Here is a 27221-nt window from a genome sequence, read left to right as displayed (position 1 = left end):
GGGAATCAAACTCACAGCCTGCTGTAACCACTAAGATCTATACCATCAGTCTCTATAGATGTATATTAAGGAACAATTTTACAATCACTGGTAGAATTACATCTATAGAATAAGTCACAGAGGTCTAAGACTCCATAAAAAGAACAATATACTTAAGTATTTTAAATATCTAACGTATATAAATAAATATATTTCAGGTATACAAAATTTCCTCACAGGCTGGAAAGACGGCTCAGAGTTAAAGTCATTTGCCACCAGGTCTAATGAGCCAGTTCCACTCCCAAGATCCACACTGAGCAAGGGGAGAACTGACTTGTATGGAGGCTGTGCTCTGACCTCTACATGCCCAGCAAGGCAAACTCATGCACACACACAAACACACATAAATAAATGTAAAAACGTTTTTTAATATTCTTTCATTCTCTCCCTACCTCCTTCCCCCCTCTCTCATGGTTTACTATATAAATTCCCAGAGCATTTCTTTCATTACATGCTATGCCGATGTGAAGGACTTAGGGAAGGGAAGAGTCACCCCCAGAACAGTTCACACTCAATGTCTCACTTTAGTATATTGTGAAAACCCACAGTGTACTTGGGTGTGGCTGAGTGGATTTCCAAATAAGGTCATCTCAGTTAAATAACTCATTTACAAAACACAGTGGGGGCTTTAAAAGATCCCTAGCAGGAAAAGTGGACTAAGGATAACACCACTAATGAAAACATATGCAAACAAAGATCTGTTAATCTGATACTTGGATGTTTGTACTTTAATCAACCATATTTTATTGGTAAAAGTGGAACACTTAAACAGATATAAAGAGAGACAACATATAAATTATACAGAAAAGCTCAAAATGATCAAGAAAGTCTGTTTCAAATAACCATTATCACTGATGAATAATCCAGTTCTAGCCATATCATGTGGTTCTAATATGTTGGATACAAACAATAATAAAAATGAAACCAAACATAAAGTCTTTGGAAAAGTAGCTTTAAAAGACTTAGGCTAAGGTTAAAATTATAAACATATTTAGCTAGCATTGCTTATTATGGTGTGAAAAGGAGTTTTATATCACTAATAAAAGGTTTTGTATCACTAATAAAAAGTTTTATATCACTAATAAAACGAGTTGTTGCAGAAGCAGGGCTTTGATTTGGGTTCTTTGTTGTTGTTATTTTGTTTGTCCTTTGGTCTTTTGAGATAGGGTTTCTCTGTGTAGCCCTGGTGGACCTGGAAGTCACTATGTAGACCAGGCTGCCTGACCTCCGCCTGCCTCTGCCTTCCAGTGACTTTATTGCAGTCCACCTTCTTTGACAATACAGATAGTGAATAAAATGCACACAGTGGGAACGTATACTCCTATTTTCTGCCAATAGAATTTCAATGCTGTAAGCTGCAGGAGGTTTAGGGATTGTATAAAGGAGATGTTTGGGAAATACATAGAAACTCCCACAGAGCGCATTGTCACAAGGACGTTAGTTCTGCTTGTTTTCTCTCTAAGACTCTATACCTTTTCTCTGTCTGGGCAAATGTGGCTGATGATGCAGAGGTCTCGGTAAGAACAGCCTCGTAAACCATTATAACAACTGTTATTAAGGAACAGCAAATATCACTCCCTTTACTCCAAGAAGGACTTAAAAGCACTACAAAGCAATGGCAGAAGGCAATATGCCTAAATTATCTTTTAGTGTGAATGACTTTTGCATAATTCACATTCAATTTAATTTGTGACCTTTCATCTAAATCACCTTGTTTGATGAAAATCCCTGCAGTCTTTTCCGTCCTTCTCAATGCTCACTCTCCTGCGTTCAGCTTCCATAGACTAAATTTGTCACCTGCTCCCTGTTTTATTAACTCTGCCATGAATACATTAACTATTGAGTCCCTGAAGCAAAGGTCACATGTAGCTAATTCTCAGTGCCCCATTGAAACCAACGCCTTAAACGTGGGTTTGTCCATTGTATTGCACAGGTCAGGGTCATATGATGAACCAGAAGACAATGGAGTAAGCCAGAAAGCAGATGGAAGAGAAGGGGGAAAAACAAGCCGAAAAAAATCTGGTGGGTTGGTTTAATGGGAGTCTACTGAAAATAAAATAATAAAAATAAAATAAAATATAGTAAATGAAAGCCTACTTCCGCTTCCCATATCTCCACCAAGACACTGCCCTGAAACCTGGTCTTTAGAAAACTGAAAACTGAGGGCAGAAAGATACAGTTCACAGGGATCTCCTACCAGGTCTCAGGTCAACACTAGAGAAGAAACCGGTAAGTGAGCAGCTCACCTCCACTCAAAGGACAGACAAGGCTTTCTACTATGACCTGGCTTAATTTTCAGAATACTTCAAGAGGCCCATTGTGCTTAACCACCCAAGACATCTAAAGGCAAATGAGACCACAACACAACAACCCTGTCAGAGCACATTAATATGTTCATATTTCCAAAACGCCATCACAGAATTTAGAAGTCTATCTTTTGCATCTATTGAAGGTGTGATGATTTCCTTACGTTTCTTCATTTTTCACTGAAATAGCAAGTTATGAACAATTATCTCAGCAATTTATAACATAATAATTTATGAAGGTTCCAGACAAAGAGCCCTTATTATCCAAACTTGTATACTTAAACAATTCTCTAATTAACCAATTCAATAATCTTTTTAGTAATGTATGAATTGATTTATGACTTCAGATAAACATATCAAAAGAAAGAAACAGAATAAACACTCTGAATATTGATAAACATTTACAGGAAGGTTTGTCAATGGTTTTGTCTATAAATTTGAGAAATCTTCCTTTCCAACAGCATGCACTAACCACTCTCATTATACACATATAAACACAATTATTTTTCTCAAAATGCATACCTACTGAATTAGTTCATTTTGTTTTGCTATGACTGACAGACAAAAGTGCCTTAAAGAAAGGCATTTTTATTAGAGGCATTCAGTTCATCATGGTGGAGAGGCATGGCAGAAGGGCTCCATCTGAAGTGGAAGGGACGTGATGTGAAGACCACTCATATCAGGATGGACTAGGGAAAAGGGAAAGCAGGCCCAGCATCGGTGATCGCAGGGCCACAATTTTCAACCCACTCCTCCTACTTCTGCCAGCTAGGCGCCACCTCCCAAAGGCTCTATGACCTCCCAGAACAGCACCACCCTCCCGGAAACGAGCATTCAAAATTGTGAGTCTGCAAAGGACATTCCAGATTCAAATCCTGATAACAATTCTGAAGACGCGATGTGTCAAAGGGCAGTAAAAAGATTTTAAAGTTAATTCAGGAGACGAATTGAGAAGCCTTTAGTATCTTGGGGAGAATTAAGGTGATATCCAAAATGGCACCTAGAAGAGCTACCGTGTTCAATGAAGGAACACCACAAGCTTGACAGGCTACATGAGGGACTTTACAGGAAGGGAAAGGCCATTCCACAAAGGGCTGCTGACTCCTTCAGAGAGCAACTATCCCCATCTGGTGCCTTAAAGAGAAAAAGAATAGAGGTACAATCATTCCAGATTTTAAAGCCTTTTAAAAGGCAAAGGCAAAAAACTAGCAAGAAAAGGATGGCAGAAAGTTCGCATTTTAGAAAAAATGGAAAAAAAATAGAAAAAATAGAAAAAAAAATAGAAAAAAGGCAGTAGGACAAGAAGACACCACCCCACCTCCATTAGGATGGCTGTTACCCAAAGGCAAAAAATTCAAGTTAGGATGGGGAAAGTCAACTACTACTGGGATCCTAAAACCCACCACAGAAAAGAGCATGGCAGCACCTTGACATTTTAAACAATACCACCACCGTGTAGTCCAGCAGCACCACTTAGGAACAGAAAGCAGGGCCTCAAAGATGTCAGTGTACACCCATGTGCATTGCACCCAGGTGCACAGCATTATGCAAAGAAACTATACTGTGGAAGCAATGGGGGTTGTCTATCAGCAAATGAATGGATAAGCAAAATGTCTTCCATACAATGGAGGCTTTAGTCAGACTCAGAAGGAAAAGTTCTGACATCTACAACATGCATGAACCATCAAATTTATGGAAACAAGCCCTTCACCCTGTATGACTCTACTTACACAAGGGAGATGGAGTAGTCAAACTCTAAAGGCAGAAGGTCAAAAGATGTCTGTCTGGGCTGGCATCATGGAAGCAGGAAGTAATTTAACTGGGAAAGAGTGTTAGTTTTGCAAGAGAAGAAACCCTGGTTGGTGTGAATATCTGAATTTAACACCACTTCAAAATGGTTGATGTCATTCATATTGCAAGTTAATTTGCAAAACACCAAACAAACAAAGGAAATGTTGGGGGTGGAGGGTAACTGCTAATCCCTACTGTCCTAATTTATCCCTTTTCACATTTGTGGATTTGCAGGATGTGTGTGTGTGTGTGTGTGTGTGTGTGTGTGTGTGTGTGTGTGTGTGTGTGTGTGTACATGTGACAAGTCTGCTTTTCATTTATTATATTCCATTTCATATGATGTATATTTCTTAATATAAAGTGGAATTGGTGGAGTTCAAACACCATTATCCTTCTCCACAAAGTGACTTTGCACAAGGATACATGATCAAGCACACAAATCTGCACTTGCAGTAATGGACACTTTGGTTAAGCTCGAGGCTCAACAGAAGGCTGGAAATGCAAATATTCTGAAGAACTGCTACCTCCTGCCTCAGAGGCTTCCCTAGCTCTGAAGGAAGTCCCAGGTGGGCACATCAACAGCCAGTCCTCATGAATTCAATGCACTGATATACACAGTGGGCATGAGAAGAGCCACACTGGAAATGTATACAAGGCACCAACTTCCATTCACAAGTACTAAGACAAGCCCAGGAACAAGCAATCAGGAAAGCATTCCTGCTGTTGGCTACAGAAGCCTTTCATCTAACACAGAATAAAGGTTCGCGCACACAGCAATTGCTTTACTGGCTGTCTTTAAAAAAAAAAAAAAAAAATCAATTGTTTTCTTTGAAATGAATTATAATTGTAACTGATTCATATCACATTCTGGAAACTTGTTAATGTTCCACACAAGCAAAAAAGGTGTACCTGATTATTTTAAATGTCAACAGGTTTCTTCTCTGGAGAAGCTCCCAGAGTGTTTGTTATGTTAATCCACACTGGGAATCTCCCAGAGGGGAGCAACGTGATGATGGCAGTGCTCTTGGAGAGGTTTATGAATAATACACTCCAGCCAGGTCAGCATTATGTCATTCTTTAAAACAGATGTTACCTTATTTGATAATCAACAGACACAAGGAGAAGGGACAATGATACACCATACACACGAGGAGGACCTTGTGATGGAGCAGAAACACCAAGGCATTTTTTTTCACCCATCCATCCCTCCCACTGTCCCATTCAGCCACCTACCATTCACCCACTCACCCATCCACCCAGCCTTCCATCCATCCTCCCAGCAATACAGTGGATTAGTGGACACTTCTCCAGTACATTTCTAACCCCCGATACTATGTCCTCATAATAACACTTATAAACAAACCAGGTTTTCTTTTACCAAGTGTGAGTTTTTGCAAACTATCAGTTTTACATGAGTTTTACATGAGAAAGAAGAGCTTAACATCTCTCCTTCCCTTTTAGTCTCACTTTTTTTTAAATAAAAGTAGGTTTTAAAGGAAAGGATTATAATCCAAATCATGGGGGAAAAAGCGCCCTGAATTTTTATCCATTTGAAGGGACGGTTTCATCTTAAGTTATAAAATGATGCTAATTTTTAAAATTTTTATAACTCAGGGGGAAGACACTTGTCAATGTTAGCACATTCAGCTGATGTCTTCCCCAGTATCTCTTAGGGAACATACAACAATGAGTGGCCAATAGGATGTGTTCATATTGATCCTGATACATTTCCAGCATCAAAATGGTAGTATGATAAAAGAGCTCAGATGAGAGATTACTAAACAGATCTGTCTGTCAATGCATGCATAATAGAAGTATAGTCTGATCCCCCCCCCTATCTCAATGGCAAAGTTTTTCATTTCCTGTACTTCGGCAATGAGCATGCACCTACCTACACACAGCATGCCTACATGTATGCACCTACCTACACACAGCATGCCTACACATATGCACCTACCTACACACAGCATGCCTACACGTATGCACCTACCTACACATACCATGCCTACACATATGCACCTACCTACACATACCATGCCACACATATGTACCTACCTACACATAGCATGCCTACACGTATGCACCTACCTACACATACCATGCCTACACATAGCACCCCACTCCCAAAAGATAGAGGAGTCAACCTTAGACACAAAGTATGCAGAATGCTATAGTAGAAAAGAGAGCTATAGAATCTTCCAGTCTGAACAACCAAACAGGAGAAGACTGATTCAAGGGGAACCTCAAGACAAAGAGCTGGGGGAACCCGGAAGGCAGGGCAATACTTTCTATACAAAACCTTCTTTACAGTCTATGTGACACATAGAGTATCACAGGAAAATGGAGGGCATTTACTGAGGACATGCAGAGATTTCTCAGTGCTCATCATGCTCCTTGCGTCGTTGCCATACCTTCTTAGATAGAACAATAAAAAGAGATCCTGGCCTTTGTGTTTGTTTGTTTGTTTTATTATTTGCCAAGGCAGGCCTTGGAAGATAGCAAGACCATGAGTTTCCTAGACATCGGCCATAGGACATGTGAGTACGGCAGACTTTGTTCTTTTCCTTTAGTCAGAAGCCGAGTCTGTCTGTGGCCTCCCCTTATCCTGTCAATCCTTCCCAGGCTTCCTTTGCAGGTGTTGTGCAGCCTGGCACACTCTGATTTGACCTCGTAGAACCTGGACATCTATTTTGCCAACAGCGGTGATGGCAGGGATGTGGAGAAAACCATGGTGGGAACTGCACAGCTCACAGGAGAGGCTGTGTGGTTCTAGGACTGGCAACAGCAGCAGCAGCAGCTCTCTCCTCAGACTAATCCTGTGGGGGTGGTTCTAGGAAATGTTCATGGAAATCTGGCCTACAGCATATTTCTGCAACCTATCAAAGCGTCTATAAACCAGCTAATATCACACACTAAATGCTACTTAAGCCAGCAAGGGTGGGATCTATCCTCAGAGCCAGAGAGCCCTGGCAGACACAGGACTCTAGACAAGAAAGCTGCTAAAGATCCTGACCAGTGGAGCAAACATTCCCTATCCTAGCTCCTCCCCTCTGCCTACACTGGAATAATAAAAGAGTACACCACTCTCTGTTTAGGGCTGCTCTAATAATAGTAAAGGAAAAAAAATGTACCATAGGTTTTCGACTTGGCCACAGTAACAAGTAGAAATAACTGGTTTTATCTGGCTAGACTAGAGACTATATGAAGAACATTACTAGATCTAAAGTGTATAATATAAAAAAAAAAATCAGTAAAATACAAATGATGAAGTCTAAACCCCCAGAACATGAGAACGTGACACCTAAGGGTAGAGACTTTACACACATGGTTACCTTAAAAGGAGGACCCACGTTAAACCCAACTGATGTCTTTATACAAAGGATAAACTTGGAGTCACAAGAGAGACGAAAAATGAGCCCACTAAGGGGGTCCCACATTAAATTCCACTGGGTCCTTACACAGTGAGTAAATTTGGAGGCACAAAGGGACACAAGTAGTATGTATACAAAGATAGCAGGCTCAGGGAACACAGAGAAAATACTGCCATCTGTAAATGCATTAGAAAAGTGGTGGTGCACATCTTTGATCCCAGCACTCACAAGGCAGAGGCAGGCAGATCTCTGTGAGTTTGAGGTCAGCCTGGCTAAAATAGTTCCAGGACAGCCAGAGCTGCATAGTGTATTTCTCTAGTCTTCTGCTCTGTGATAACTCCTACAGCAGCCTGTGCACCCTGGCATAGCAGCACAGAGGGCGTTCTTTGGATCTCCCAGATTTCACTCCGCCATCACCAGCAGGAGTACTTAGATAACTGGTAAGTGAACGTTGAAGTCATCTTTGTGCCCTTACCTTACCTTCCTGGCCACACTGCAGAGACTGACACTTCAAGTCATGATTCATGTCATGCGTCTCACTTCGGGATATCTGTGTGTGTGTCATTCTTCTGCCCGGAATCTCTTTCCTGTGCTGTGATAGTTAATCTTGATTATCAACTTGCCGGGATTTAGTTTGACTACATAAAAAGGTAAAAATGAGCCAAGCCCTGTTATTCATCTCTGTCTGCTTCCTGGCTATCCGTGTGATGTGACCAGCTGCCTCAAGCACATATTGCCATGCCTTCTTCCAGGGTTGTTTCAGTAAGGCATTTTATCAAACCGATATGAAATAAACAGGTGCATACTCCGTGTGCTTGGCTTTCTCACCCTAGAAACTGTGAAAGTGTCTCTCTACAAGAGACTAGGCTCATTTTCCCTCAGTGCTATTCAAACTGATGACAACAATTTTCATTATTATTTCTTAATGCACAAAAGTGTTTTGGGTTTTGTTGGTCTGCTTTTTGTTGTTGGTAGTGGCAGGTTTGTTTGTTTGGTCTGTTGGTTGATTGTTTGTTTGAAGATCTAAGACTCAAACCCAGAGCTCTGAGTATGGCAGGAAAGTGAACTATAGGGTGTTCCATCCCCAGTACCCATAATCACTCTCAATACTACTTGCCTAGTAAAACATGAACTGTATGAGTCAGGACAACTGGTCATCACTGAACTGTCAAAGTACAGCAGAGTGTCTGGTTCAATGAGCATCCAACAAATAAGTCATGAAGAAAGCTGGCCCTGGAAGTCTGTGCTACTAAATGGTTCTCCACTGATTAGAGGGCTGCCCTACAGAACTTCAACCACAGGCTCCTGCCCAAAGGCTCTAACTTAATTGGCCTAGTATGACAGCACTTAAGCATAGAGCTGGATTTAATCTCAGTAGACTAGATGACTGGCAAAGTTCATTTCAACACTAGTTCATCTGTCCCAGTAGGCGATGTCCAGGTCGAGTGTTAGACCCTACCTAAAAAATACCGTGAAGAAAGACACTTGGCCTCCATATTCACAGAAACACATGTGCAAGTACAATAGCAGACACACACACATATGTGTATGGTTCTGTCCCTGTGGAGAACCCCCTGACTCACCTCTTCCTAGGTGTCAAGCTAGCTTTCTCCATGCAGTGGATTCACACCTGACATCATAACCCTTCTTGTACTTCTTTTACAATAATATCACCCAATGAACATCATGACAATTGAAGATCAGCCACATTTACTTGGTGAAAAAAAAAAATAAGTTGCTACTCTGAGATACAAACTGAAGCCTATCATGATACCCACCCCTAACATCCTAATATGGAAGGACTACTCAGGAGCCCTCAAGCCAATTCTTTCTAGGTTGTTGGCAGAGCAATAGAAGGCACCCTGGGAAGGTGACAGGACTGTGGCAGTGAGTCTGCCATAGAGGTGTCCCCTGAGGTGTAACATAGGCTAAGTCTTGATAGATTACAAAACATATTGAGAGAGAAAAGGAAGTCTCCTATATTCTCCCTGGGCACCGAGAGGATGAAAAGATGCACTGTATAAATGACAGGGCAACATATGAGGGCTGCCGCCTACTTCAAAACAGCGTGACTTGGAGGAAACAGGCAGAAACGAACTTGCTGCCAGCTCTTTCAGAACTGATAGCTTTGACTTGCATCCAGTTCCTCTGAGCGGGGAAAACCTCCTCAGGGTAGGGTAGATGTACAATGCATGCCTTGAAAGGCTACCACTTAAATCCCCAGGGAACTCCGTAGTGCTTACCATATCACTGCCTTGGAAAATGACGGCAAACACCTATGAGTATAAAGCCAGACCGTTTGTTGTCATTAGCGATTCACGGTGAGCGAGCGCTACCAAACAACTTAAACCGGAGTGCAAGTGCCCCAGGTGGAGGGAGGCTCACTGTCCCCTGCATCCTGGGTACTTTCACGGTGCTCTGCATCCTGTCAGGATGAAGTCCCAAGATCCTTCCTGTGTCACCCAGAAAGAAACAGCTATGCTTGCTTTCTTCATCAACAAGTGATTCACTAGGGGATTGTTGCTTTGATGAGGTAGCACAAAAGTAAGCAGCTGAAACAATGTAACACAACAGAAAAGAGGACTATTAATGAATAATATCACTAGGGTGATTAATGAACTTCTCTTCTCTGACTTCTCCCCACATGTGCCTCCTACCGAGCGGTGAAGTGCCTGACATTTAAAACACTCTGCAGTACCTTCAGTAGCTGTGACTAGCTGTGCTGAGCACCGCGTCATTTGACATTAGCACTACCAGACAATGAGTGAAGAAAGTTCTCATCCGATGAATGATGCTCATGTTTATTCTGAGAATGAGTTGGCCTTGGCTATGTAAGCTGAATGCGTTATAAAATCTCCACCTGTGGTCCATTTCTCCTTTAAGCTCAGGCAACTATAATTAACCATGCAAGTTTTGCTTCAAGGGATACTCAGCCTAACGAGAGAAGTCATATAGTGCCGTAATTAAAAGGCAAGACCTTACAGTAAGAATGATTTCATTGACTGTCAATTCTAACTCTGACTGGATGATTTAGGAAAAAATGGTTTTCATGGTTCCTTGTGTGCGAAATGGAGAAAATGCCAGCTATCTATCTCACAGGGTTGCTGTGAGGACTGAATGGAGCCATACCCACACAGCATAGAATTGTTTTGTAGGTGGTACCCCTTGCTGCTGCTGTTGTCAACAGTGGCTGTGCAGGCAGAAGCGGATGTATGCTGACTCCCGAGCATAGACTAAGAGAAGCTGGTTCAGTTCTGCGTAACAGAGAAAGGATACGCACCTGGAAATGTTTAAAGGCGTGGAAAGGAATAGAAAAGGATGGAAACAAAGGACAACACAGCTAAGCTGGGGTTAACAAGGGAGGAAACAAAGGTGCCTTTCTCTGGAAAGAGTTTCTATGTGTCTGGTTAGCTATTTGATTGTTTTCTTTGTGTGTGGTCTACTGTTTGAAACAAAGTCTCACTGTGTATTCCTGGATGTCCAGGGGCTTGCTATGTAGACAAGGTTTACCTTAATCTCAGAGATCTGCCTGCCTTACCTCCTAAGTGCTGGGATCAAATGTGTGTGCCACCATGCTAGGGTTTGACAGGAATTTTGATCTTCGCTGCAGTAATAGCCATCAACTGAAGGATCTAGAGCAGCTGAGCAGGAACGAGTTCATTTTAGTGGCAGTGTGGAAGGTGCACTGGATGAGGGAAGAAAAGATTCTACAAGGAACAACAACAGAGCAACCGGGAAACACAGACAATCACCCAGTGAAAATAATCGGAGGAAGTGAACTAGAGCACTCTAGACACCAGAACACAGGAAGAACAAATACGTGTGGTGACATCAGTATCTCAGAAGTGATGACATCAGTGACTGACAGTTGTTACAGGAAGTGGTGCACTTCTGAGGGAAAAGACTGAGTCAGTTTCGGTCACACTGACCTTTAGAAGGGAGTAAAGGTGGCACTCCTCAGACAAAGATTGGAATACTATCTGAAACCACTGGCTGCCATAACAGAGTTTTATTAAAATAAACAACCAAAAATAAAAACATCAAAATGGTAAGCCCTAGTTCACACCAGGAAATGAACAAAAAGAAAAAAACCCTAAACAGTGTCAGAACGAAAAGTCAATGATTTGAGCTCTGTTAGCCTACCTCATATTCCTTCTAGCTACAAGACCCTGGAGATTTATGAATTCATTCGTTGACAATTTAACAAGTAACGAGTGCCTCATAAAAGACTGGGCTAAAGGTGCCATTCAAATGCCCAAAACTCTGCATCCATTCAACTACATCATCTTCTCGGAAACCAAGAAAAACCTGCAGGCACAGCTTATGGGAATAGCTAGCACAGAAAGGTTCACCATACAGCATTCCTTATAACCAGGTGGCAGGAGGGAAAACCAATGTGTTCTAGATAATATTTCTTGTTTTGAAAATAAGAGCGCTGGTTGCAGTATCATTTTGACTTAACCACAGTCCATGACAGAACTTTACTCCACATGCATCTAGCACTCCTATCCATCCCCAGTCCAGACAAAGATTGTGACAGCTATCACACAGCATTGTTCTACTATTCCCAACAATTATTTCATCCTCTCTCTGTCTGTCTTTCCCCTGGCTAGCAGTCAGGAACTTCTTCCTCGTGTACTTGCACTAAAAAACATTCAAAAAACACCTGGTAAATGATGACTGAAGAGAAGCAAAAATGAGTGAGGGAGAAGGGAAAGAAAAGAGAGGGAGAGAAATAAGAAAAAGGAAGAAAAGAAGTAGAGAAAAGAGGATTCATCTAGTACAGTTAAGATCAACAATATGAACATTTGACTTACTATAAATCTATACAATTGTCTTATGACTCTTGTCCTCTCTAGCTGAAATGATGCTACTCCAATAAGAGGTGTATGACACCTCGCATAGTCCTCAGTCTTTTCCAAGGGATTACCAAATAATCCTCTTCGATATCTTCTAAATAATCAATTTATTTTTTCCTATTATTCTTAGATTCTTGCTTGCATGTCACTGCCTTAGAAGAAAAAGGTACAAGGCCGGTAGATTTGGACAGATGTGCTGGAGGGGCTGCTAGTTACATCTGTCTCCTGTCAAAATGCACAGTCTCATCTCATGGGCTAGGGCAATTAAATCTCAGAGAGCACCTTTTCTACGTGTCTCTCTTGTCTCTCTTATGCATCTCTGTCTCTCTGTGTCTCTCCTCTCATGTGACTCAGAGCTGGCCTTAAACACACTATATAGCTGAGAAAGATCTTAAACTTCTGATCCTCCGAGTACAATTTTACAGGAATTTCTTGACTGTCATAGGTTGAATATGTAAATATAAATATATTTGTAAATATAAATATATATTCATATATTTCTGTTATATATAGGTTGAATATGTAAATATAAATATATATATATTCATATATATAAATATATTCAGTATGATAAACTGGCTTTACTATAATCCAATATGAAAATTAATGCTTGAATCATTACTGGCTCCAAAACCATAAAGACATATTCTGCTTCCTTTCCCAGAATGTCAGTAAAATAGTTTCAACTTCCTTTCTCAGAGTTTAAAAAAGAAAGTAGTTCCATGGGACTACAAAGAGCTGACATCTTGTGAAATTCTCCTATGGGGTTGGGGGAAACCTACGTAATGAAAACATATAGCAATGTGGCATGTGAGTCAACATCTACTTTACCTCATGGACTCTTTACAACACACAGGGCATTATGCCAGGCCCTTGGAATCCATGACTGCCCTCTCACTGGATAAAGGGTCATATGTGTTGTCTAATTCAGAAATGTTCTAGGCTTTGAAAAGTAATTTAAGTTAAATATCATATGTTTCTAACTTTCTCAGGTCTACCTGGGGCAGTATCTAGCCATGATTTTTGTTTTTAAAGCAATGCATGCATGTATGGAAAAAATATGTTATACATCGACTTGGGGATAACAAATAAATAAGGTACAATTCTTACACAAAGCAGCTATACATAAAAACTCTTATGCATTCTCTGTGTTCATCTTTAAGCCTGCTGTCTATCAATCAGCTTTAAACCCACCATCTCCTGTGATGCTCACCCAACAGCCTGCAAACCCTATTTTCAGCTTGGCCAACTGCGGTTCTCAATGTGGCCTTAAGAAGTGTGGGGCAGTGGAGGAGAAGGGAGCCTTTCCAGTAGCCTGTCTGTGACTTCATTATCCCCAACCACACAGGTAATGCTTGTTAGCAGCAAGCACTACCTCCAGCCGCACTGGAGTCATCTAACTGGCTAGTTTCCCCATCTCCTAACACCACCTAACTGTAGCCTAAGCTGCCATTCTAAAATCTAGGCACTACGATGCAAGCCCGTCCCTCCTCAACAGTCTGGATCCCAGCTTCCCAGGGACCTTCTACACTCAGCTACAGCAGCCTCACAGGAGTAGCTCCTGGCGCTCAGACGTCTGCTCCAGTTCTCCAGTTCCAAGAACTGTTTACATTCTAACACACCCTGCTCGCACACTTCCACCATCCTTAATGTTGTAGAGAATCCGTCTAAGCCTGCGTGATTCCTAAGTATCGCTCTTCTATCCAGGTAACCATTATCTATATTAAGGTACACTACACAAATAAGTGGGAGAGACTTGGCTCCACTTAACACACTAAATGCAATATGGTATGCTAAAGGCGAGCACGGAGATTACAAGGTAAGATCATATTGACAGAAGCAGAAAGAGTATGGAAGACTCAGAGGCTGAAGCATCTCCTTACATGGTAAGGAGGGACTGACCTGGAAGAAAATGGGAGAAAGACAAGCTGTTAGAAAACAGACACACTGCGGATTGACTAAGAATGGAGGGACTGGCCTTGCCAGTAAAGGAATTTCTGCAGGGGAGGGGAAGCCGGGCTGGAAGATTCTAGCAAGCTGGTGAGGCTTACGATGGCAAAGCCCTGGGAGTCGTGTGGAAGACTGTGGGTGAAGAACAGCCAGGGCCTGGAATGGGCGTCAGGTCTGAAGCTTAAGACTAATACAACGTTTCCTCTCTGATACCTGGGATAGCCAAGGGTGCAGTTCAGATACAATTCACTAAATAGCACATAATTAAATTCAAAGTAGTTCCCAGTCTTTGGGTCACACTTGTGGACAGACTGATGGTACTTTAATTCACATCAAAAAATGATCAACATCTGAATTAAAGGTTTATCCTAATAGAAAACTTCTATTAGGATATAACCCAGATATAACCACCCACCCCACACACCCACAGAAGTAGCCATAGTGCAAACATACATGAGACTAGATTCTGTCCTTATTTGAACAAACAACACAGTTCCCCGGGGAAATGGCTAGAACAGGATAAGCTTGCCTTCCTCGAGGCCTGCCAGAGCACTGCTGTAACCAGCGCTTCTCGGCTACACTGCCATGGACAGTTAGTGTTTAAGGACCTAAAGCAATTGTCTTTTACTTGTGTCCTGACATCATTATTTCCTCTACTCTCCTCCTAAACTAGACCATAAAATACGACTCTGACAGAGGGAAAAGTCTGTCACTTCTATACTCTCCCTTGCACTGAATAAAAAGCCCTTTTAAAGAGCCTTAGGAATCCACCTAAGAAACCCTGTAATTGATTCCTCACACAACTGCAGCACTTAGTAAGAACTGTTCTTGGTAATTATTGGTGAACTGTGAAGTCTTACTCTTAAACCAGTGGAAACAGGTATACTGTTTTGTTTACAGCAGATATGCAATAAATATCTGCTTATCTGACTGAGAAAGAAAACGGAGGGTCTTTAAAACATTGTGGAATAATATTTATTATCTCTGGATCTGGACACTCAGAGTTATTTAAAACAAATTAGATTTGGCAAAAGGGTTAAATGCTTTTTAATTCTATTTTCATATTAAATGGCCGATTTATGAACAGCTGTAAAGAGTTCCGGACACTGTGGCACACTTCCACAGAGTTGGTGATCAAAGGCATCTGGCTTTTTTTTTCTTTCTTCTTCTTTTTCTTTTTTTTTCTTTGTTTTTATTGTTTATGGAATTCCACTTGGTATTTTCAAAACATGTTTTGCAATATTTGGATATCCTCCAGTGGCTTACTTAATTCACATGTCCCCAGACACTCATCTGATTTGAAAGTCTGGTTATTTTTTCTTTTATGGTTTTCACATGAGTTCTAAATTCTCTGTAAAGTATGTTCAGGGTTTTACCTAACAAAATGAAATTAAAGAAAAAAAATTTCATGATAACTCAAAATTGACCTTAGAACGTTTCAACTGGAGCCTCCAGTTCTGAGCATAAGCGATGTAGAAGAGAACCACGCATTGCACAGGCGAGGCTGGCCAGGAAGTAATGTTACAGCCAAGTAAGAGGTATCTAGCTGGATGAGGATGCTGTGTCGATGCTTCTCACAACAGGAAACAAGCACGGGGCACTTCGGAGATTCTTTGCATCAGGAAAGATGTGAAGAATGAATGGCAAATTATGTGGTAAATAGGGTTGGGTTACGTGACTTTCATTCACAAAGAAGCTAAAACTGAAAACAAGGGAGGTAACAATCAAAAGAACAGAGAAAGAGTGGTTGAATGCTCATGAATAAATATGAAGTTCAAATACCTGAAGCAGCAAACTTTTCTGAGAAAAGTAGATTTTAGGATCAAACCTTCCCCTCCCTTATCTGAATGACCCCATAGTAAACTACCGAAACATAAAAAAAACAAAAAAACAAAAAAACCAATGTGCTACAAAAGTTAGTCAATATTATATCAACAGTAATAACAAACTTGCATTCGTTCTCATTAGGAAGAAAAATAATCTAATAGCAATTACATGATTTGATAGGAAGAACTATATGGAAGGAAAGTGAAAGGTATTTTTTCTTTTATACCTTTTATAATATAATATTTTAAATATTTATGGAAATTAGAATGTTTAAAATATATATTGCTTATAAAACAGAATTATTAATTCTTCCCAAGTGTTCTTTTTCTTTCTTTCATTCTTTTTAAAATTTTACTGGTTATTTTATTTATTTACACTTCATTCTCCAATGTTCTTAAGACTGATGGAATAGGTATTCAGAAAGGGTCTTTCAGTCATAAGTCACTCATAAGCACTCCATAATGAGTCACAGCACCTTATCATTTATGCATATGGGTGTGTGTTAACATGCAGTTATTTATCTGGAGTATTAGAGCAACAGTCAATGCTGAATGCTGGCACCATAAAGCTTTGAATAATACTTATAATTTTTGCTTAATACTCTCAATTATTTCATAAAAGCTATTCATTTGAACACCTTTGGGGTAAAAGAGAGTTAATGAGCAAATTTAAAGTATGAGAGTATGTTTATTTGAATGAAACACTGCAGAAGAAACAGCTATAAGAAGTCCCCACATATACACATGCGCGCGGGCGCACACACACACACACACACACACACACACACACACACATTAATACAAAGCAAATAAGACACCATAGAATTGTTGGGAATTAGCAAATGAAAGGTGATTGGGAAGAAAATGCCATAACAGAGCCACAAGCTTCCTCCCCAAAGACTCTACAGAGAAGCAGTGTGTTCACACTGTTACAACCCTACCGGATGCCCACCATCAGCTAGCTAGAGGGAAGCAGAGGCAGGGGAATGTCAAGTATCAATGCAAAGAGAGTTTGTTCATGCACTCAACCATGCACCTGCATACTGAGCCTGGGGGTCACTCTCAACGTAGATTATTACTACCAATGAGCTGTGAAAACTTCTTTTTTTTTTTTTTTCTTTGAAAACTTCTAAAATGACATAGGTAGGCAGGGTGAGGCAAAACAAAATAAGTTCCAGTACTTGAAAAGTATAGCTGAATTCCTAGGTATCTTTAATAACTATTGAATATGAGTTAACTTTAAAGAGTCTAAAGAAAACTGTGTAGACAATGTATTAACTTGGCTAGAAGTACAATTAAAAACAAACAAATAAAAACCAACCACTGAGCAAAATAACAATAAAAACCTAATCTAATTAAAAATGGGCAAATAACCAGAGGAGACATTTTGCAACAGAGGATGCACAAATGATCAAAGTCTATGCAAAAATCACTCCGCTAATCACTGATCGTCCAGGAAGTGAACATCCAACCCACACTGGGATACTGTCTCACCACAGGTAGAACGGCTCTGCTATATAAGACCAGCACCAGGCATGGCGGTCGGTGCATGCTGTTGGTCACAGTTCTAGGGAGCCTAAGGGAGAAGAGAACTATGTGTTTATACTGTCTCAAAACAAAATAAAAAAAATATATAATAAAGCCAATTAATGTTGCAAAGGATGCTAAGTAAAGGGGGCTCTCTTACACTATTTAGTGCAACCTCTGAGTATCTATGCAAAGGGAGGAAATCAGCCTGTCAAAGAGACATCTCATCTATATGTTTACTACTGCACTACTCATAATTGGCACCAACCTAGATGTATACCAATGAAGTGAATGATAAAAAAAAAATGTGTACTTGCGCACTTTCTCTCTGTGTCTCATACACACACACACATACACACACACACACACACACACACACACGCACACGCATACGCACACGCATACGCACACGCATACGCACACGCACACAAATGCACTAGAATGGTACATAAAAATAAAGCTTTATCCACGCTGTATCCTCATCTGTATCAGTAAGGCTCTGGCAGAGCCTCTCAGGAGACATCCATATCAGGCTCCTGTCAACAAGCACTTCTTAGCATCAGCAATAGTATCCGGGTTTGGTGTCTACACATGGGATGGATCCCCAGGTGGGGCAGTCTCCAGGTGGCCTTTCCTTCAGTCTCTGCTCCGATCTTTGTCCCTGTATTTCCTTTAGACAGGAGCAATTCTGGGATAAAATTTTGAGATGGGTGGGTGGCCTCATCCCCCAACCCGGCGCATTGCCTAACCTCTGGATGTGGTCTCTACAGGTTCTCACTCCCCTTTGTTGAACTTTTCAGCTAATCTTATCCCCGTTGGGTCCTGGAAGCCTCTTGCTTTCCTGGCATCTGGAAATTGCTAGTGGAAGTAACATGAACTTCAAGTCCCTAAAAGAAAGAAATTGAAGAAGACCTCAGAAGGCTGAAAGGTCTCCCATGCTCATGGATTGGCAGGATTAATATAGTAAAAATGGCCACCTTGCCGAAAGCAATCTACAGATTCAATGTAATCCCCATCAAATTCCCACTCAAATCTTCATAAGAGTTAGAAAGAGCAATTTGGAAATTCATTTGGAATAACAAAAAAACTCAGGATAGCCAAAACTATTCTCAACAATAAAAGAACTTCTGGGAGAATCACCATCCCTGACCTCAAGCAGTATTACAGAACAATACTGATAAAAACTGTATGGTATTGGTACAGAGACAGGCAGGTAGATTAATGGAATAGAATTGAAGACCCAGAAATGAACCCACACACCTATGGTCACTTGATCTTTGACAAAGGAGCTAAAACCATCCAGTGGAAAAAGGGGATTTTCAACAAATGGTGCTGTTTCAACTGGCAGTCAGCATGGAGAAGAATGCAAATTGATCCATTCTTATCATCCTGTACAAAGCTCAAGTCCAAGTGGATCGAGGACCTCTACTTAAAACCAGATACATTGAAACTAATAGAAGAGAAAGTGGGGAAGAGCCTTGAACACATGGGCACTGGGAAAAATTTCCTAAACAGAACACCAATGTCGATCAAGAATCGGCAAATGGGATTTCATAAAATTGCAAAGCTTCTGTAAGGCAAAGGACTCTGTCATTAGAACAAAACAGCAACTAACAGATTGGGAAAAGATCTTTACCAATCCTACATCTGATAGAAGGCTAATATCCAATCTATATAAAGAACTCAAGAAGTTAGACTCCAGAAAACCAAATAATCCTATGAAAAAAATGGTGTACAGAGCTAAATAAACTGGGGAGTCAGAAGCACAATTATTGCCAGGGGTTTCAGCCCAGCCTAGGCTACAGATATTGTCTCAAAATATAATAAAATAAAAACTTATAAATTATCTGTGTAAAGTATGTTATTCACACAGAAAGCAAAACAAAACAAAACCTACATGAACTAAACATCCAGTACAATGGCCATTATAAATTGTGCACTGAGCTTAGCAAGGTAGAATGTGAAGGTATAAAGCAGCTAGTCAGGAGGCTAACGAAGGACACTCAGAATCTAAAGCCAGATTGATCTGCAAAATGGAAATCATATATGCACCTATCATATCTCTTATGGCTACTGTGGGAAAGAAAACTAAAAAGAAACTTAGTATCCAAGAACAGAACAGAGAGAAAGAGCATTCAGGTCAACAGAAACTATAAATCCTTCTTTCTTATTTCCAAGATTCCTTGTCTTCACTTTTAATTTAACCAACCTGAAGGGTCTCCTGTTAGACCAGTCCTTAAATTCATATCATTCTTGATTTAAATAAGTGTCTATGAGGAAAACAGGTGTTTGGACTAATTTTAAAAACATTATTTGTTTAAAAAAAAAAAAAAAAGGATCAGTACTCTAACTTACCATTAGGGAAACACAAATGAATATACTTCCTGTAAAGTAAGTAAAATCAACAGAAACACATGATATCCAACTAAATACAGAGGTCAAGTGAAACCACCAGTAAGTATGTTACCAATATTACATGGGACTTAGACTAAGAAACTGTTTCTTGCCTGAAATTAATGTGTAACTAGTATCAGACTTTCCTTTGCTAAATCTAGCAATTCTACCTAACAGAGCCAAACTCAACATCATGAAAAATGTTTTTCTATAAATAAATTGTTGAGCTTGTATTTCATCTAGATTGTTTTCTTGTATTGATAGGGAAATGTCATAGCTATGCCAATTTTCGTTTAGACAACATTTCAGAAATTCTTCTTCCCTGACACATAATTTAGTCATGTCTCAATTTCCTGTGCCTGATGAAGTTGCTCAAGAGGAGATCACATGCAGTTATGTACTTGTGGCAACTCGCAGGAACAGCATTTCCCATTTGGCCGCAGGCACGGACCTTATGGTAGGCTTTTGTGTTCGTGTCTGGTAGAAACGGATGACACAGCTCCTCTGTTCCGGAGAATCGTTGCACAACTGCTATACACTAATCTGGCAAGGAATCAGATCATGTCATTTTTCTCAGCCTCTACAATCACAGTCACCATCACTAGGATACAATGAGCTGGCACTTGAGTGATGAAGGCAAAGTACTTTGCTGGTACAAAGATATATTCATGTCATTAAAAATCGGCAGGGTGTAAGTATCAGAGTAAATGTAAGTATCAGCTCCAGTTGCTCAACATCATAAAGAAAGCGTTAACACGTGGATGACAGCAGATGTTCATCCTTAGTATGTCCATCAAGAAGCCCACAGGCAACAGGCCATCAATGACTGAGGAGAAAAGGGGTAGCAAAGACACTGGGACAAAAACAAGTGGGAAGCCACCAAAGAGCTGAAACAGGAAGAAGGAACAGGGGAAGACAAGTCATGTGGACAACTGAAGGAAGTAGGGAGGCTGAAGAACTACACAGGAGGGAGTCGGGCTGCATCACAATAACTCAGTCTCCAGGAGACAAGTACTGCTCAGAGTTAATCATAATGCACAATCAGAAAAACAAGTCATGCAAATATTCTGACCACTATAGAATCCTCTGAAGCTTCGGATTTTTCTTTCATTTGTCCTGTCTTCTCTCCCTCTCCTTCCTTCTTTCTTTTTTCCCCCCTCAATTCGGGGTCTTGCTACTGCATACTGCAGGTTGGCCCGGAATGCTCTACATTCTAGGCTTCAAATTGAGAGACCTGCCTGCCTCTGCCTCCTAAATGCTAAGTGAGCCTCGTGCCTGATCTACTTCAGATGTTTTATGGATGTCAGCAAGAATAAACTATTATTAACAGTTCCAGTCCCCAACACAATATTCCAAACACAGCTAATATTTAATAAATACTGCAGACTTGTTTTCTTTAGGGGACTGAAAAGAAATTTGGCAATTAAATATGGGGCTCAATAATGAAAAAAAAATCTATTCAAAGATCATAGTCCACAATGTCAAGACTTAAGAGTTGGGGATGACAGAGCAATGGGACAATGCAAACTAACAAACATCACTCACATGCACCATGTCTGCGATAAGTGACATTCCTGCTAATGGAAGCATGCTGAGTGATGTCTCAACGGCTAACAAAAACCTGGGAACACACACAAATAATAGGGGTGCCAGTGGGTAAAATACCAGCCACTGCTATGGTCCATTTGAGGGTCTGAATGCCTGATGAGGTAGGTAGAGATAGAGTAAGTATCCAGAGAGCCTGGGCAAGAAAGAAGGAGTGGTGGGGTTTCTGTGGTTCAATTAGACTTTTCATCCCCTAAGGCTTGGGGGAGAAAATAGGATTGGATAGCCCTAGACAGGATGGGATTTCCCATCAAATCAAGCAACATAATTGTTGCCTATCTCAAAATTATTTTTCCTTCCTGCATGTAATGCAGGGAAGGCATTATTAAATTAAAACCTTGACTAATGGAGATGAGGAGGCACTTATGGGCAGTGATGACCTCACTTTCTCCTCTCACATTACATTACATTACATTGCATCTTGTCTTATAGATTGCTAACTGAAAAAGGAGAAGGGAGAGAAAAACACTAACTACCACAGCACTTGACAAGACATGTCATTTCCAAAGCAACTGCATGAATTCGGTATTCTTTTAGTTCAGCCGAAAAATATGTCGTTTTTCTAAACATGGTGAAATCTGGTCTATGTAATTTAGTTAGAAATACATGTTGAATTAATATTACTGATTGTGGAACATATTAAAATAAAAAAGCACTTTATTGTTTTTGATTTATTGTTGAGATGGTCAAGTTAAAGAACACCAGGCCTGTGTTAAGACAGATTAAGCATACATGAAATTATACTTACCGTTAGTCATCTCCAAAATAAATGTTCTCATTTTATGATGTATTTTTTTCAGTGGGTTCATAGCACTAATCTTATTAACAGACCCTTGCTCCATAATCTACACTGAGGTAAATTTCAATGCCACTTAAGTGGAGTGATTATATATTAGGAATTATAGCATTTCTATTTACATGGCATTCCTATAGCTGAAAACTATTTCCTTTTATATGTGAAGCCAGCACCATCCCTTGGGCTTTCCACATCTATCATCCTGTTTGTTTTATTTGCAAGCACCCGGAGAAGGGACTATTTCCTGCTGACAATTCTATGAGTTGCTTCTGAATGGAAAGTTAAGAATCTGAAATCTAGAATTTATAGTAAATTACATAAGTTGGTTATTGTGACAGAATGAATAAACCGCCAGAGTTTTGCCTTTACACATTAATTCCTTACATCCCAGAGTCAAGTCCCTGGCAATATAACTTTTCTGTATTTTTCTGAAACAGAGAAAAATGCAGAAAAAGGCTAGCAAGAATCTAAAATAGACAAGAGAAGAGCATCACTCTACCGGAGAAAACCCAAAGTCATACATGGATCTTATATCTCCTCATCTGAATAGGAATCTTCACCCCACCCACTTAGGAATCAAGCAAGAAGAAAGAAGGAGTGGTTGTGGGGGAATCAGAATAACACAGAAACCTTGTTAGGTGACCACATTATTGACTCTGATAACTAGAGTATTGTTTGGTAAATATTTTCTCCTGACCCACCTTCATGGAAGCATCCTTCCCTGCCCCACTGATGTAAGGCTTAGTACTGACTTACTCTGACCAAAAGAATAGAATTAGACAGGACCCAAATTGAGATTTAGAATGTGCTTGTACCTCTGTCAATACCAGTACAAAAGCTTCCCTAGTCTGCTGTCTTTTCCTATTGGGTTACAGAGTAAATATCCGACAAGGGAACTGAAACCCAATCCAGTATGAGGACACAAAACCAGATTAGTGTGCAACTGTCGCACAGCTAAATGCAGCTTAGCAGGGACTCTGCAGTGGCCGAGTGAGGCTGAAGCCGAACTACTTTCAGCTCCTTCATTATGGGTTCACTTGTTACATAGCAATAGCTAACTAATAAACATGAAGGAAAGGGAGAAGAGGTATTGATTGATACTGCCTCTGACTAAAAGCGTTACAATTTTAGCAAAATTCCTATTAGAAGCTATTAAAACATCAACATGTGACACTTGAAGGATGCAAGTTTCGAATGAACACTAGAGTCATTTAGAAGAAAAGCACCCCCAAACCACCGCTTAAAGCGTATGGTGCATGGCCCTTATGAGCTCTATCTCAAGACAAAGAGGCAAGCACTCTCCTTAACTAAAGTTGGCTTAGCCTTACAGGACAATTGCACCAGACCAGGAGTTAGCACGCTTTCTTCGAAGGTTTCCCACTGCTGACTGACAAGAAGAAACTGTCACGTGGGGCTGTGGGCTGAGAAAATGTTTACAACTCCCCACAGAGAAGGCAGTTCTTTCAGGAAATGCCAAGTCCTGCATAAAGGAAATGAAAGAAAAATCCTCGTTTCCTTGTGACTGCACAGAGTGAGGTCACAGGCATTAAAAGTCCGTGCCACACCATAGGACTGTACTCATATCCTATGTAGCAGACCTTGTGCTGGCTGTTGTACCACAGTCAAGCAGCCAGCCACCCTGACAGGTGTTCCCACCATGTGCACCTCAGAGAATGGAGACAGTATCCTTCGAGGAATATGAGGGAGCAGGATGCACAGCTTCAAAGCTATGGTGACAACCAAACATGACGAACACTCATAGAGGTCTGCATCCTGAAGTTACATTCTCATCTTTCTTCCTCAAGATGAGGGAGAGACTTAACATGCTGATGTTTGGTTAAAAAAGTACAGGTTCGTCCTCCCTCAAAACACTTCCTTGCAGTAGATCTTCAGGGGTTACAGAAAACCATTTCAAATAGCATTCTGAAGTCAGTAGATGTAATGTACGTAGCTAAGCAAATGTTGATGGAACTGCATTAAAAAGACTAGAGGTCAAAGTGGCTGAACATACAGTAATTGGAACAAAAAGAGCAATGACAGCGATGGATGGAATATATCCAGTATATGAAAATGTGTGAGTTTCTGATAATCTTTATGGGAGATCTTTAATTACCCCTTACTGGACAATGCTAGGACACTGACTTTTTACTCTCAAAGTTATAAATCTGAAGAAAGAAGCCAGCAGCTTCCTGTCTCGCCTGCACAAACTGTACTCTACTACAGTCAGGCAGCTTCTTTGTTATAGAATTCTTACAAATAACTGTAGGAAAAGAAGACAACGCAGTCATCTAATTTCTGAGAGAAATAGCATACCATTTTATGACCATCAGTGGTTGTAAAATCAAGTAGGGAAAGAAACGTATGAAGACTTTTGTCTGTTTTAACAGATCAGGCTGAAAACTGTTGTTGTTGGTACCATCTGTCAATCAATGAATGAGGAAAAACAAGAAAATGGTCATCAATACAGGGAGGACAAAGGACACAGGGCCATACACTTCAAAAGAGGAAGGCCACAGTCACTAGATCTAATACCCAACTCCTAAGAAACACGGGGCATAGAAAAAAAGTATAATAACAAGTACAGCCTAGTCATTCCTACACCAGGGTCTGTATCATCAGCAAATCAGTGGTATGGGGGAGGGAGCCCAGAACACTGGAAAGATTGGCCGTAACACAGCAAGAGTTAAGGGCTCTGAATTACCAGTAGAAAGTATACAATTAGGCTGGATCTTTAATAAGGAGGGAAAGGCTGCAGAAACATGTCCCAGAAAAAAAGCAAGAGCATTTAAATGGACTGACAGCTATAGGATATTAATTCTTGGAATCGTTCACAATGCTTGGGGTGATGATGGCGTGGTAATTAGGTTTAAAAGATAACTCTCAGATCCGTTTATTGAGTTAATGACCTGGCATCTAGAATTTGACCAACAAAGACTCCACTAAAAGAAAACTAGCCATGAATGGAGTTGAGTAACGCAACTGAAAACGGTGAGGATTAATTCCTGAATGCCATAAACTTTATGCTATTTCTGTGAACATTTATGAACAACTTTCACAGTAAAGTACAGAAATCCAGAAAATCTACCCCACAGCAGTCAAAGCTCCTACATGTCTACTCGAGTTTGCTTTTCAGGTTACGGTGATAAAAAGCATCACCAAGAACAACTCAGGAAGGAAAGGCTTTCTTTGATCTTACAACTCAAAGGTAACAAGGATCGCTAAGAGAAGCCAGGGCAGGAATGAAAGGCGGAAACCTGGGGGTAGGAACTGAAGCAGAGCTTACAGAGAAGACTGCTTACTAGCTCACCCTCCATGGTGTGCTCAGCCATCTTTCTCAGGACCACCTACCCAGAAGTGGCAGGGAAAACGGTGGGCGGGGCTCTCCCATGTCAATCAGTAATCAAGAAAATCCTCTCCAGATTTTCAAACAGGCTAGTATAATGGAAGCAATTCCTCAACTTAGGCTCCCTTTTCCCACTTGACCATAGTTTCTGTTAAATTGACAAAAAGTAACCAGCATATGCGTCTAAGGCCGTCTAGCATTGCTTCCTTGTCCGCCTTTCTCTCCTTGTTCCCATTCTCGTTATATTACAGTGTTGTATACAGACATAGGCTCGGAAGAGACTGTTATCTATCACAGACCCAATAAGACCTACAATTTGAAGCTATTGGAACTGACAGCATCAAAATTAACTTCTTTAATGAATACTAAGAGTCTACCTTTTCCTTACTCATGAAACCGAAGGCTGTGCATAAGACACAAGTCCTTCCTACCGTAACACTGTTTGCTAAAAACCTGACCAACACTAGGCTCCAGTGACAGAAATAAGGACGTAGTAACAGACGACTCTCCAAACCAGCTCTGGCACACGAAGTGTAAATAAAATCAAGCTTCAAAGTCGCATTTAATTGATCCTGACAGGGTTTGTGCTGAGCTGAGGTCATCTTGCCCAAGTACACCAAACATGACCTCTGAAGCACACGCAGCAAGATTCAAGCAACAAGACACTGGGCTTTGCCACAGTGCACCCCATCATTAGTACCAGGGAGAGGAAAGCCAAAGAAGACAGGGAGGACTGAAACATTGAACTAGCAATGACAAACACCACCAAGGGAGGAAAGAAGGAAGAGATGGCAGGCAGGGATAGAACAGAATATGGATGAAGACATTAGTTAACTGCACTGTAGTCTGTAGATATGTCAGAAACCCAATGAAAACCCTCCAGATTCTGGCCCTGCCTTCTTTGTGCAGACACGGAAACTCGCCACAATGGGGCTGTGGTCAGCTATTTCATTTGTAATGCTTTAAGATGTCAGTTTGGATGGTGTTTAAACTGATGGGCGAGAAGTTAGTATTGGAATGACACTTTTAATACATGGTATTCTTTAACCACAGACATTCAGGAAAGATTAGCAGAAGCAGACAATTCTAGGTAATACAAAAATGACTGTATGATAGATACAAAATGACTAAACATTTTAAAATGTAATTTTTTGGTTCTGAAATATCCATTTATGATCTTTTAAAAGGTTAGAGGCTTGTAGAATAAAATATGTATCCGTTGAATATTTAATGCAGCCTCTCAAGGTCTTTCTTCTGAAAAACACACAGGATGCTTATTTGCATACATAATACATACACAAATGAAAATTACCACGTTCTTAGTGAAAACTCAGCAAACATATGTCATATTAGTCTGCTTTCTGGATACCATAATGGAATACCTTAGGCTAGATGCTAAATAAAGTATTTCGTT

The 27221-nt window shown here is 40.5% G+C and overlaps 1 protein-coding gene across 1 annotated transcript in view; it reads right to left on the bottom strand.

The window, feature by feature from the left end:
• Positions 1–27221, bottom strand: part of Dock4 (dedicator of cytokinesis 4) — a 387862-nt gene that overhangs the window by 256418 nt on the left and 104223 nt on the right. The window lies entirely within an intron of this gene.

The sequence above is a fragment of the Rattus rattus genome, chromosome 7 (genome assembly GCF_011064425.1).
Source record: "Rattus rattus isolate New Zealand chromosome 7, Rrattus_CSIRO_v1, whole genome shotgun sequence".
Lineage (NCBI taxonomy): Eukaryota > Metazoa > Chordata > Mammalia > Rodentia > Muridae > Rattus > Rattus rattus.
The sequence above is the reverse complement of the archived record's forward strand: the minus strand, read 5'-3'. Positions and strand labels throughout refer to the sequence as shown.